Genomic DNA, 11811 nt, shown 5'->3' with positions numbered 1-11811 from the left:
CGTTATAAAAAGACAATCCTCATCTTTAATACATGATGTTTATATTATAGCAGCAGTTGTTGAGCTTGTTCTGGCCGCGGATCCTCATGAGGAAGTGTGTTGTCTGTGGAGCTTTTAACCCTTAATAGGACACTCACTGAAATACTGGCAAATTCCAAATTTCAACCCTAGAGAATATTGGAGGATATAACATACAGCCAGAATGTGTAAAAAAACAACAACATATGGACCTGGGGGAGGGGGGTAATATTTTGATTAAAAAGTTTATGAGATTAAAGTGGCAAATGTACAAGAAAAAAATGTGCAGATTTATGAGATTTAAATCGGTGAATCTGCATGAAAAAAATGTGCAGATTTATGAGATTTATAGTGGCAAATCTGTGTGAAAAAAGTTGCAAATTTAATCTCTTAAATCTGCTACTTTTTTCACACAGATTTGCCACTTTAAATCTCTTAGATCTGCGACTTCTTTCACGCAGATTTGCCACTTTAAATCTCTTAGATCTGCGACTTTTTTCATGCAGATTTGCCACTTTAAATCTCATAAATCTGTGACTTTTTTCACGCAGATTTGCCACTTTAAATCTGCGACTTTTTTCATGCAGATTTGCCACTTTAAATCTCTTAAATCTGCAACTTTTTTCACGCAGATTTGCCACTTTAAATCTCTTAGATCTGCAACTTTTTTCACGCAGATTTGCCACTTTAAATCTGCGACTTTTTTCATGCAGATTTGCCACTTTAAATCTCTTAAATCTGCAACTTTTTTCACGCAGATTTGCCACTTTAAATCTCTTAGATCTGCAACTTTTTTCACGCAGATTTGCCACTTTAAATCTGCGATTTTTTTCATGCAGATTTGCCACTTTAAATCTCTTAAATCTGCGATTTTTTTCATGCAGATTTGCCACTTTAAATCTCTTAAATCTGCAACTTTTTTCACGCAGATTTGCCACTTTAAATCTCTTAGATCTGCGACTTTTTTCACGCAGATTTGCCACTTTAAATCTCATAAATCTGCAACTTTTTTCACACAGATTTGCCACTTTAAATCTGCGACTTTTTTCATGCAGATTTGCCACTTTAAATCTCACAAATCTGCGACTTTTTTCGCGCAGATTTGCCACTTTAAATCTCTTAGATCTGCAACTTTTTTCACGCAGATTTGCCACTTTAAATCTGCAACTTTTTTCATGCAGATTTGCCACTTTAAATCTGCGACTTTTTTCATGCAGATTCGCCACTTTAAATCTGCAACTTTTTTCACGCAGATTTGCCACTTTAAATCTCATCAATCTGCCACATTTTTCATGCAGATTTGCCACTTTAAATCTCATAAATCTGCAACTTGTTTCACACAGATTTGCCACTTTAAATCTCTTAAATCTGCGACTTTTTTCACGCAGATTTGCCACTTTAAATCTCTTAAATCTGCAACTTTTTCACGCAGATTTGCCACTTTAAATCTCTTGAATCTGCAACTTTTTTCACGCAGATTTGCCACTTTAAATCTCGTAAATATGCAGCTTTTTTTCTTCTAGATTTGCCACTTTAATCTAGTAAATTTGCAACTTTTTTCCCTAAATATTAAAAATTCATGTGGTTCTACGACCTCACAGAGAGACATGGTGACCCCTTTTGATATCCACTGAAGTTATCATTATATAATTATAGTTCTTCGCCCAATAAAGGGTTAAAGTGGCAAATCTACAAGGAAAACAATGCGCAGATTTATGAGATTTAAAGTGGTGAATCTGCGAGAAAAAAAGTTGTTATTTTCACTTTTTCCTTGGTAAATCTGCTACTTTTTTCACGTAGATTTGCCACTTTAAATCTTGTAAATCTGCAACTTTTTTCACGCACATTTGCTACTTTAAATCTCTTAAATCTGCAACTTTTTTCACGCAGATTTGCCACTTTCAATCTCGTAAATCTATGACTTTTTTCACGGAGATTTGTCACTTTAAATCTCATAAATCTGCAACTTTTTTCATGCAGATTTGCCACTTTAAATCTCTTAAATCTGCGACTTTTTTTCTTGTAGATTTGCCACTTTAATCTAGTAAATTTGCAACATTTTTCCCTAAATATTACAAATCCATGTGGTTCTACGACCTCACAGAGAGAAATGGGGACCCCATATTTATATCCACTGAAGTTATTATTATATAATTATAGTTCTCGCATGATAAAGGGTGAACTAACACTGGCACTCCTGTCATGTGAGGATCCATTTTCGGGTTCTGACTCAGCGCTGGGGGAGCATTACATTACAGCGTTATATACCAACACATGGCATCAATACACGGATGTTTTCAGGGCATGATACGGGGTAAATAAAGCGGAAAAAGTAGGGTATGTTAGTGCAGAAGAGCGCACTGAGATTGGAAAGTCAAATAGCTCCTGAGTGTTTGTTATGGGAGGAGGTCGTCACTGTTTCCAAACACTGACGGGTTGATTTGAAGCTGATCGGGGCCTCCTCGCCGCCACTCGTGACGAATCCCACTAGGGCAAAGGTCATGAGGGAGCAGAGGGAGGGAGGGGAGGAATGAAAACAGCCAGCAGAGAAAAGAGGCAGAGCCTGCATTGTCATTTCTCTTTAACCATTAATAGATCACTCATTGAAATAGTTGCAGATTCCAAATTTCAACCCTAGAGAATATTGGAGGATATTACATACAGCCAGATTGTGTAAAAAAACAAAAAAAATGTGCAGATTTATGAGATTTAAAGTGGTGAAAAAAGTAAATCTGCAACTTTTTTCACGCAGATTTGCCACTTTAAATCTCTTAAATCTGCGACTTTTTTTCTTGTAGATTTGCCACTTTAACCCTTTATCGGGGGAAGAACTATAATTACATAATAATGACTTCAGTGGATATCAAAATGGGGTCCCCATGTCTCTCTGTGAGCTCGGAGAACCACATGGATTTGTAATATTTAGAGAAAAAAGCTGCAAATTTACTAGATTAAAGTGGCAAATCTACAAGAAAAAAATAGCAGATTTAAGAGATTTAAAGTGGCAAATATGCATGAAAAAAGTTGCAGATTTACGAGAAAAAAGTGAAAAAACCCCAACATTTTTCTCGCAGATTCACCACTTTAAATCTCATAAATCTGCACATTTTTTTCTCGTAGATTTGCCACTTTAATCTCATAAACTTTTTTCTCAAAATTATACCCCCCTTCCGCCTGGTCCATATGTTTTTTTACACATTCTGTCAGTATGTAATATCCTCCAATATTCTAGGGTTGAAATTTGGAATTTGCAAATATTTCAATGAGTGCAATATTAAGGGTTAAGAGTCCTCTGGAAACACTTCTGTTGTGTTGTGGTCTATTTGCATCGTCTTTTCTAATTTCTTGCAGTGTTTTCTAAATGCTGCGCTTGTGTTGTCAAATAGACCAAGATGTTTTCTCAGTTTGCTTGTGTTTTGTGTATCTGCACGTGTTTTCTTAAGTTGCAGTGAGCCCTCAGGGCCACCGTACTAATAAGAGCCTCATACAACTCCACTTGAAGAAATCCAAACCATCCCTTTCAGTATACGGATGCTGGAAAGACACACAAGACAAGCTGCTGTCACAACAATAACACACATGGCTGAAAAACTCTTTCAAGGCCAGCATGTGTGAATGTGTATTGACTGTGTGTTTGAAAAGGCAAATGAAAAAGAAAAGTTAGTGAGAGGTGAGAGTTGACAGAAGAGAGAAAAGGCAGAAGAAGCAGCAGGGAGCGGCTGCACGCTGCAGACAGATGAGACAATAGAGCGCCGCGTCATCATTGGACAACACTGATCAATGTCGAGCTGTTGCACAACACCAACCCCCCCTCCTTTTGTCTTCCTCTCTGTCTTTCTGTCTGTCTTCCTCTTTGTGCTCTGTCCACACAGCAAAAAAAACTATTATTGCAAGAAAATCAATAATCTCATTCCATCAATATTCATGGAGCTTTTAAGTCATCTTCAGTGTGCTGATCCTGCAATAGAATATTATATTTTACTACGTTTTTGTTATCTGGGTAAAAGATTTAACCCTCTGGAGTCCACGAAAGCGCCAGAGCACGACTTCTTCATGACATAAAAACTTCAGCAGCATGTTTCCTGCTGTCAGCTGAACTCTAAAGTTTTGGCTTTAGTGCGTCAACTCTTTTTCAACAAAAGCAAAAATCACCAAGTGTAACATGATTTTACTTTTACTTTTATTTTGCAGTTCGCGTTTCAACATTTTTAATGCAATCTTTTACTGTTTTTTTTTAGTGGTTTTGTGTGATTTGAGTATTTTTTGTGTGTTTTTTTGTTATTTTTGTGTTTTTACTGTGTTTTTTGTAATTTTTTGTGTGTGTTCTGTGTGTTTTTTGTAATATTTTGGTGTGTTTTTGTGTGTTTCTTGTGTGTGTTTTTGCAAAAAACAAAATTGTGCTTTTTGTGTATTCATTTGTGTTTTTTGTAATTTTGTGTGTGTTTTTGTTTTTTATGTGTGTTTTTTGTATTTTGTGTGTGTGTTTATGTGTTTTTTTGTGTTTCAAAGTGTTGATCCAGTAAGTCAAAATGACAAAATAATAATCAGGTGAGGTTGAGCTGAAAAAGATCAAAATACCAGCATGGCATGGTGATCATTATTTTAGTTGCATATACAGACAGAATGAAAAAGAGTCAAAAACCAACAAAATAGCCCCAAACTCCATAGAGTTAAAAGTGATGCACACATCTGGACACGCATGTGATATTATCACTTTATTTCAAGATTATGACAATTTCACATCATAAAGTTAGCGGCTGATCATAGCGTGCTAACCTAAGCTGGCAATCGATAGCATGCTAGCGTTAGCAGCGACTGATAGCATGCTAGCGTTAGCAGCAATTGATAGCATGCTAGCGTTAGCAGGCTAGCAAGACCAACTCGGTGCTGTTGAGAGAGACCAACTCAAACGTGTATCATTAATTTTTGGATTTGTTTAACTGCAATGTAATTGATACGGGCTAGCGGGCTAACACTAGGGGGCTAATGCTATATATCATGTTATAACATGAAAATTTCATTATCTAGAAATAAAGTGATATAATATCCAGCGTGTCCAGACGTGTGCATCACTTTTAAGTGTCCTCTGGAAACACTTCTGTTGTGTTGTGGTCTTTGCAGCGTTTTATAAATGTTGTTCTTGTGTTGTCAGATTAATGAAGATGTTTTCTCAGTTTGCTTGTGTTTTGTGTATTTGCATGTGATTTCTTAGGTTGCAGCGCTGTGAGCTCTCAGGGCCACCGTACTTTGAGCGCCACAAGCCAAATACCACTTAGTTTCAGTTGATTCAAGAGAAGGCATATCTCCAACACTTGGCAATATATAAATACATGTAATTTGAATTCGGGGTCAACTGTTCCTTTTGATTTAGATTTTACATTGAAAATATTTAAATTTGCAGCAATGCAAAATTTTATTTTATACAAAAAAAATACTATATTAAACCAAGGGTCACCATTTGTTGTTGACACTACATGACATAGTTGTCTCTACTTCGACCCTCTTGTTAAATCCACCAATTCTTAAACTTCTCACATGGTTTATTATTATACCATTATTATGGTTTACTCACGTACTGTACTTAAGTACAATTTTGAGGTACTTGTACTTTACTTGAGTATTTCCATTTTATGTAACTTTATACTTCTACTCCATTACATTTAGTAGTGAGCTTTAGTTACTTTTCAGGTGATTTAACATAAAGAATATGATAAATATGAAAGTGATGAGACATTTTTTTTTTTAATTAAACCTCAAAACAGTATATTAAGTAGTTAAAATGAACCCTTTAAGAAAATTAAAACACAGCTCACATAAATGCATCAATAATAATAATAGTAATATAATTAGAAATATATATATATCAATCTGATTGGGTTCATTCTGCATAACGAGTACTTTTACTTTTGATACTTTAAGTACATTTTGATGCTGATACTTTTGTACTTTTACTTCAGTAAGTTTTTAATGCAGGACTTTTACTTGTAGTGGAGTAATTTCACAGTGTTGCATTAGTACTTTTACTAAAGTAAAGGATCTGAATACTTCTTCCACCACTGATTATTTCAACATGGTCTCACAGGAATCCGTGAAATAGCCACGGATTTGCTTAACTCAAAATCCGTGGAATAGCCACGGAATCACTCAATTTTCCGTGAAACTGACACGGATTTCGCTACAATGCAAGTTAATGACAGTCATATCCCGTGGCTATTCCAACATACAAAGTGATTATGTACATTCACTGAGTGAATATTTAGAAAATAAAACATATATTTCTCCCTAGAAATGTGATCAAAATCCATTTTTATGCAGAAACTAAGTCAAAATATTGATTTTTTCACTAAAAATGAGAGAATTTTCCTACGTTTCTATGTATAAATTATTTCTGTAGAGTGGAATTTGCGGCCTGGAGCGCAGTTTTAAAATGTATTTTTTGACAGTTTTTTCTCTCCCTCTACACTCTGAGCGATGACATCACACACTGTGACACGAACATTCCGTGCAATACACACCCATTATAATCTCAGAATTTCTCCAAAAATGATCATGGTCATTGAACAGGGATTGATAAAAAACTATATGACCTATCGAAACGTGGATTAATACACCCATACACAAGACTTGTGTCTACTGTTTAAAGTTTAAATGGAGTCTCTAGGTGAAATTATGCCGGAGGAGTAGACGCTTAAAAATCTCCAATTATTGTTCTTTTTCGCTCATTTTTTGTCGGCCGTCCCATTCACTTCAATGCAAAATTTTGGGCAGTTTTTCGCGACTTATGTCGCGAAAAATTTGTATTCTGTAAAGAAAAGTAATAGCACACCGATCCCGATCAAACCGCACGTTTTGATATATAATTTGTCCTGCAACTCTTCAAGTTGTAGAACTAGTAGCGGGACAAAATTGCGTCCAGAAGAGGAAGAAGAAGAAATCCACAGTACAACAGTAGTGCAGCACTGGTCCCTGCAGCTATTGCTGTAGGGACCAGTGCTCGGTGCGATTGCCCCGAGGCCCTAATAATACATCAACCATAAGGGACTAAATCCAAATCTTTTTTTGACACATGTATTTTTGCTGACCCTTGCTCTACACAGGTGGCGTGTTATGATAGAGCTGATTAATGACTGTGCAGCTTTGTGCAGCGTTCACTCTGACTGCATCCGCTCTGCAGCCCAGCAGCCACTTCACATTTAAAGCTTCCTGAAGAGCTGAAATGAGTGGAAATAATCCATCAAATATATTTCCCCCTCAGCCAAGTAGTTATAACACAACATGTGTTGGGTTTTACTTTGGAACAGCAGCAAAGGAAAAGTCCAGAAACTCTCAAATGCTAAAGCAAGCATGTTAATTTGCTCAGAGGGTGCGCAAATAAAATGAGCTTTAGAGGCTTGGAAAACAAACATGGCTTGGATGTTTAGTCTGCACAGGTGACACATTTTAAACTGCACAATTTCCTCAGGAAATATTAAATATGTGCAAGTATGTGTCCTTCGAAACAGGAAAGATACCAGCACAATGACTCAAACAGGAAGAAAATCGAAAAGAAAACCAAAGAAAAACTCTCTAAAGCAGGGGTGTCAAACTCACATCACCTGGGGGCCGCTGGAGGCAGTATAAAATGACCAAAAACAGACACAAAATGACTCAAAAAAGACACAAAATGAAAAAAATAAATAAACAGAATTACCAAAAAAGACACAAAAATATTGAAAAAGACACAAAATTACCCTAAAAAGACACAAAATTACCAAAAAAAAGACACAAAATTACTAAAAAAAAGACACAAAATTATTTTAAAAAGACACAAAATTACCAAAAAAAGACACAAAATTATTTTAAAAAGACACAAAATGACCAAAAAAGACACAAAAATATTGAAAAAGACACAAAATGACCCCAAAAAGACACAAAATTACCAAAAAAGACACAAAATTACTAAAAAAAGACACAAAATTATTTTAAAAAGACACAAAATTATTTTAAAAAGACACAAAATTACCATAAAAGACCCAAAATGATTTAAAAAAGACACAGAATTATTTTAAAAAAGACCCAAAATTACAACAAAAAACAGACACAAAAATACTGAAAAAAGACACCGTTTTGTTTTTCCTCCTTTTGGAATGATTTTATGTTCTTTATAATTTCCCCCTCTTTAGTCCTGATCCAGTTTTTCATAGTGTTTAGTAGAATCTTTTTTTTTTTTTGTTTCTCCCTTTTGGAGTGCTTTTAGTTTGTAGGTGTTATTATTTTATAGTTTCCCCCTCGAGAGTTTAGTTAATTTTCCCCCTTTTTATCTTAGATTAGGATTTTTATATGTAGTTTTAATTGTAGATAGATTCAGTGTTTGCAGCGACTTTTGCAGCGACTTTTCTTTGTCTAGTTTTTACTCAGATTCAGGTGTTTCAGAGCTCTTTTCTTTCCCTCTGTGAGGATTTACCCTGCTGCATTCTTTGAATAAAGAAACTTTTAAGTTCACCTGCTCTGCATCTGAGTCCTGACATTCAAATATTCTGTTTTGTTTTTATGTTCCTGGAAGTTTGAAGCTGCAGAGTCCGAGAGATCTTGGTGGTCAAAAGGTTTTTAATTTATTGAACAATTGGGATTTAGAGCTTCCTTTACTGAAGATGCTTTGTGTTGATGTCTGCTCTGCATGAGACATTAATCCTTAATAATATTATATTATTATAATATATAATATTATTATGTTATAGTGCAGCTGCATGCCAGGGTTTGACTTTATGATGTAACAAGTTATGTTATGGGTTAGGAGGCCTCTGTCTTTAATATATACTCTGTCTATGTTACATTCAGATTGTAATATCCACATTCTTGAAATGTGTCCAAAACATTTTCTGTCTTTTGATGTTTTTTGCCTCCTGCAGGAGCACAAACGAGACAAAACACTGTAAAGAATGTATACAAGGAGTTTAGGATGGTAAGATGTACACTGTAAATAATTAACTGTGATTTTTACAGTAACTTATTTACAGCAATTAACAATTAACTTACTGTAATTATTATTTACAGTAGAACTACTGTATTTTTATTTACAGTACTGGTTTCTTTACTGTAGAATAAAAAACAATTAAACACTGATTTTTTTTTAGTTGTGTTTACAGTACTGATTTGTTTACTGTAAGAATAAAAAACAGTTAAACATTGTGATTTTTAATGGTACTGTATATGGCAATATGGCACAGAAAACAATGCTGTTAATTTGCTAATAATTTCATCATTATTTTTTATAGAAATAACTATTAATTGCAAGTAATTACTCTATACACTAAAGAAAATAATAATAATACATTTATATCAATTGATTTCCATACTGTGTTTTGTATGAAAAACTTTAAGTTAATTATTTAAACAGCATTTGTATAGGACTGATTCTGATCAAAATTATGATAAAAATGGAAAAATACAGGAGTCTACTTTACTTTTCATACTGTCTAATGTGTTTTTTTCTACAGTAATGTTTAGTTACTGTAATTTTGTCACAAGAACTGATTTTTATTGTAAATTATACAGCACTATACTGTAAAAATCAAACACAGTGATGAACTGTGGATAATACAGTAAATAACTGTAGATTTCACAGCGATTATTTCCAGTGTAGATATGAGTGGTATGTTCTACTTGTTTTTATTACATTAATTTATTCATTATTTTTAACAGCTTATCTGAACTCTGGTCACATGGAGCTGGATCTGATCCCAGCTGAGGTTGTTTTTATTACAGCGCCACATAAATATGATCCTGAATATGCTCAATAAAAGACAAACTGTATGACATCATCCAGATATTTTCTGCTAATAGTGTCTTTGCACATGACATCATACATGGACGCACTTTCCAGATGGAGGGCAGGAAAACCACTTCCTGCTCTCAGGCTGAACTTCTCTCGTTGGAGCCTAATAGTCATGTGATCACGAACAAGATATTGTGCTAGTTTTTAACCCTCTGGAGTCTATGAAAGCGCCGGAGAGCCCTGCTGCTGTCAGCTTTTCTCTAAAGTTTTGGCTTTTCCAGAAGTTTCCACGTCTCATTTAGTGCATCAACTCTTTTTCAGCAAAGGTTAAAACCACCTCGACCAAGTGTAACATGATTTTACTGTTTTAAGTTAAAGTTTTTGCAGAGATTTTTTTTAATTCTGCAGTGTGCATTCAGCATTCCAATGCATCTTTAATGCAATCTTTTGGGTTTAATGTTTTTTGGTGTGTTTTATGTGTTTTTTTTGTGTTTTGTGTATTTTTTCAGTTTATTAGTTTTTTTAGTAATTTTTTTGCAATTTTTTGTGGTTTTTTGTGTGTATTGTTTTGTTTCTCTGTTTTTTTGTGTTTTTTATCAGGGTTTTTTATGTGTTTTTTGTAATTTTTTGTGTGATTTCTGTGTGTTTTAATATGTTTTTTTGTAATTTTATTGTGTTTTTTATGTTTTTTGTGTGTTTTGTGTATTTTTTATGTTTGTGTGTGTTTTGAGTTTTTTTTGTGTTTTTTGTTTTTTTCTTTTTGTGTGTTTTTAATGTGTGTTTTTATGTTTTCATATTTTTTGTGTGTGTTTTTGTTTTTTTTTTCAGTTTTTTTTGTTTTTTTTGTAATTTTTTGCATTTTTTGTGTTTTTTTGTGTGTATTTTTTGTTTTTCTGTTTTTTGTGTTTTTTTGTTGGGTTTTTTATGTGTTTTAAAAAAAAAAAAAAGAACATAAAGCTATGGTCAGTAGGTAAATTATACTCAAAACAATCTAATTAAGATACTATGGCTAGATATAAGAAGAAAATACTTGGTAAGCTTCATGTTCATTGCAGTCTGAACATCATTTAGCATGTATTTGCTAAATTCTAGTGATTTTTTCCTTTCTGTCAGTTTTGCAGTTTATAATAACAATAATAATAATAATTAAATAAGCACATAAAGTAATTTATTCCTTATTTCCTGTCAGTTTAGTTTTTGCAGTGCAGTTGTTTTCTGTCTGTTCCACTTTCTCTCTGCTCTCAGATTCTCTCCTGTCTAATTGGAAAGAATGCAGCAAATTTGTTGTGAATATGGGTCGAGTTTATTGATGTTGGAGGCCCGATGATGACATTGTTACAGGGGTCGGAGGTCACGGCAGAGCCGAGGAGCATGAAATGTAAAATGGGGACAGAGGGGAGGCGGGCCAGAATCTCCCTGAGAAACTTGTGGCACACTCTCCTCTCGGTGACACTGCTACCAATCTTCTGGCCGCACAGCGAGAACTCGATCAAAGAGCGTGTTTGCCAAGAGCTGCAGCATTCCTTTAGGTTTGTGCAATTGCGCTGCTCCTTGTGCTTTCTGACTGCAGCTGAAACATCAGTGTGAGGACTGCATTCATCCAAGCAAAGGTCCAGTCATGTGTGAGAGCCAGCGGGCCGGCCGAGCCCCGGCCCGCCACTGTTTGCTTTTCCAGCTGTTTCCTAGACTCTCCCTGTGAGAGAGAGAGAGAGAGAGAGAGAGAGAGAGAGAGAGAGGGAGAGGGAGAGGGAGGGAATAGAGAGAGAGAGAGAGAGAGAGGGAGAGAGAGAGAGAGAGAGTTCTGGGAAGGAAGATAGTGAGGAAGAGAGAAAAGAGCTTTGGAAAGTTTAATGTGAGTTTTATATGAATGGCACTTTACCGTGTTGTGTGTGGAAGGTCCCTTTAATTACTTTTTTTTGGTAATTTTGTGTCTTTTTTAAAATATTTTTGTGTGTTTTTTAATAATTTTTTTGTAATAATGTTGTGTGTTTTTTAAATTATAAATGTCTTTTTTTTTTTTTTAGCAAATTTGTATCTTT

This window comes from Centropristis striata, chromosome 5, assembly GCF_030273125.1.
Source record: "Centropristis striata isolate RG_2023a ecotype Rhode Island chromosome 5, C.striata_1.0, whole genome shotgun sequence".
In the NCBI taxonomy this organism is placed as follows: Eukaryota; Metazoa; Chordata; class Actinopteri; order Perciformes; family Serranidae; genus Centropristis; species Centropristis striata.
Note: the sequence above shows the minus strand (reverse complement) of the source record.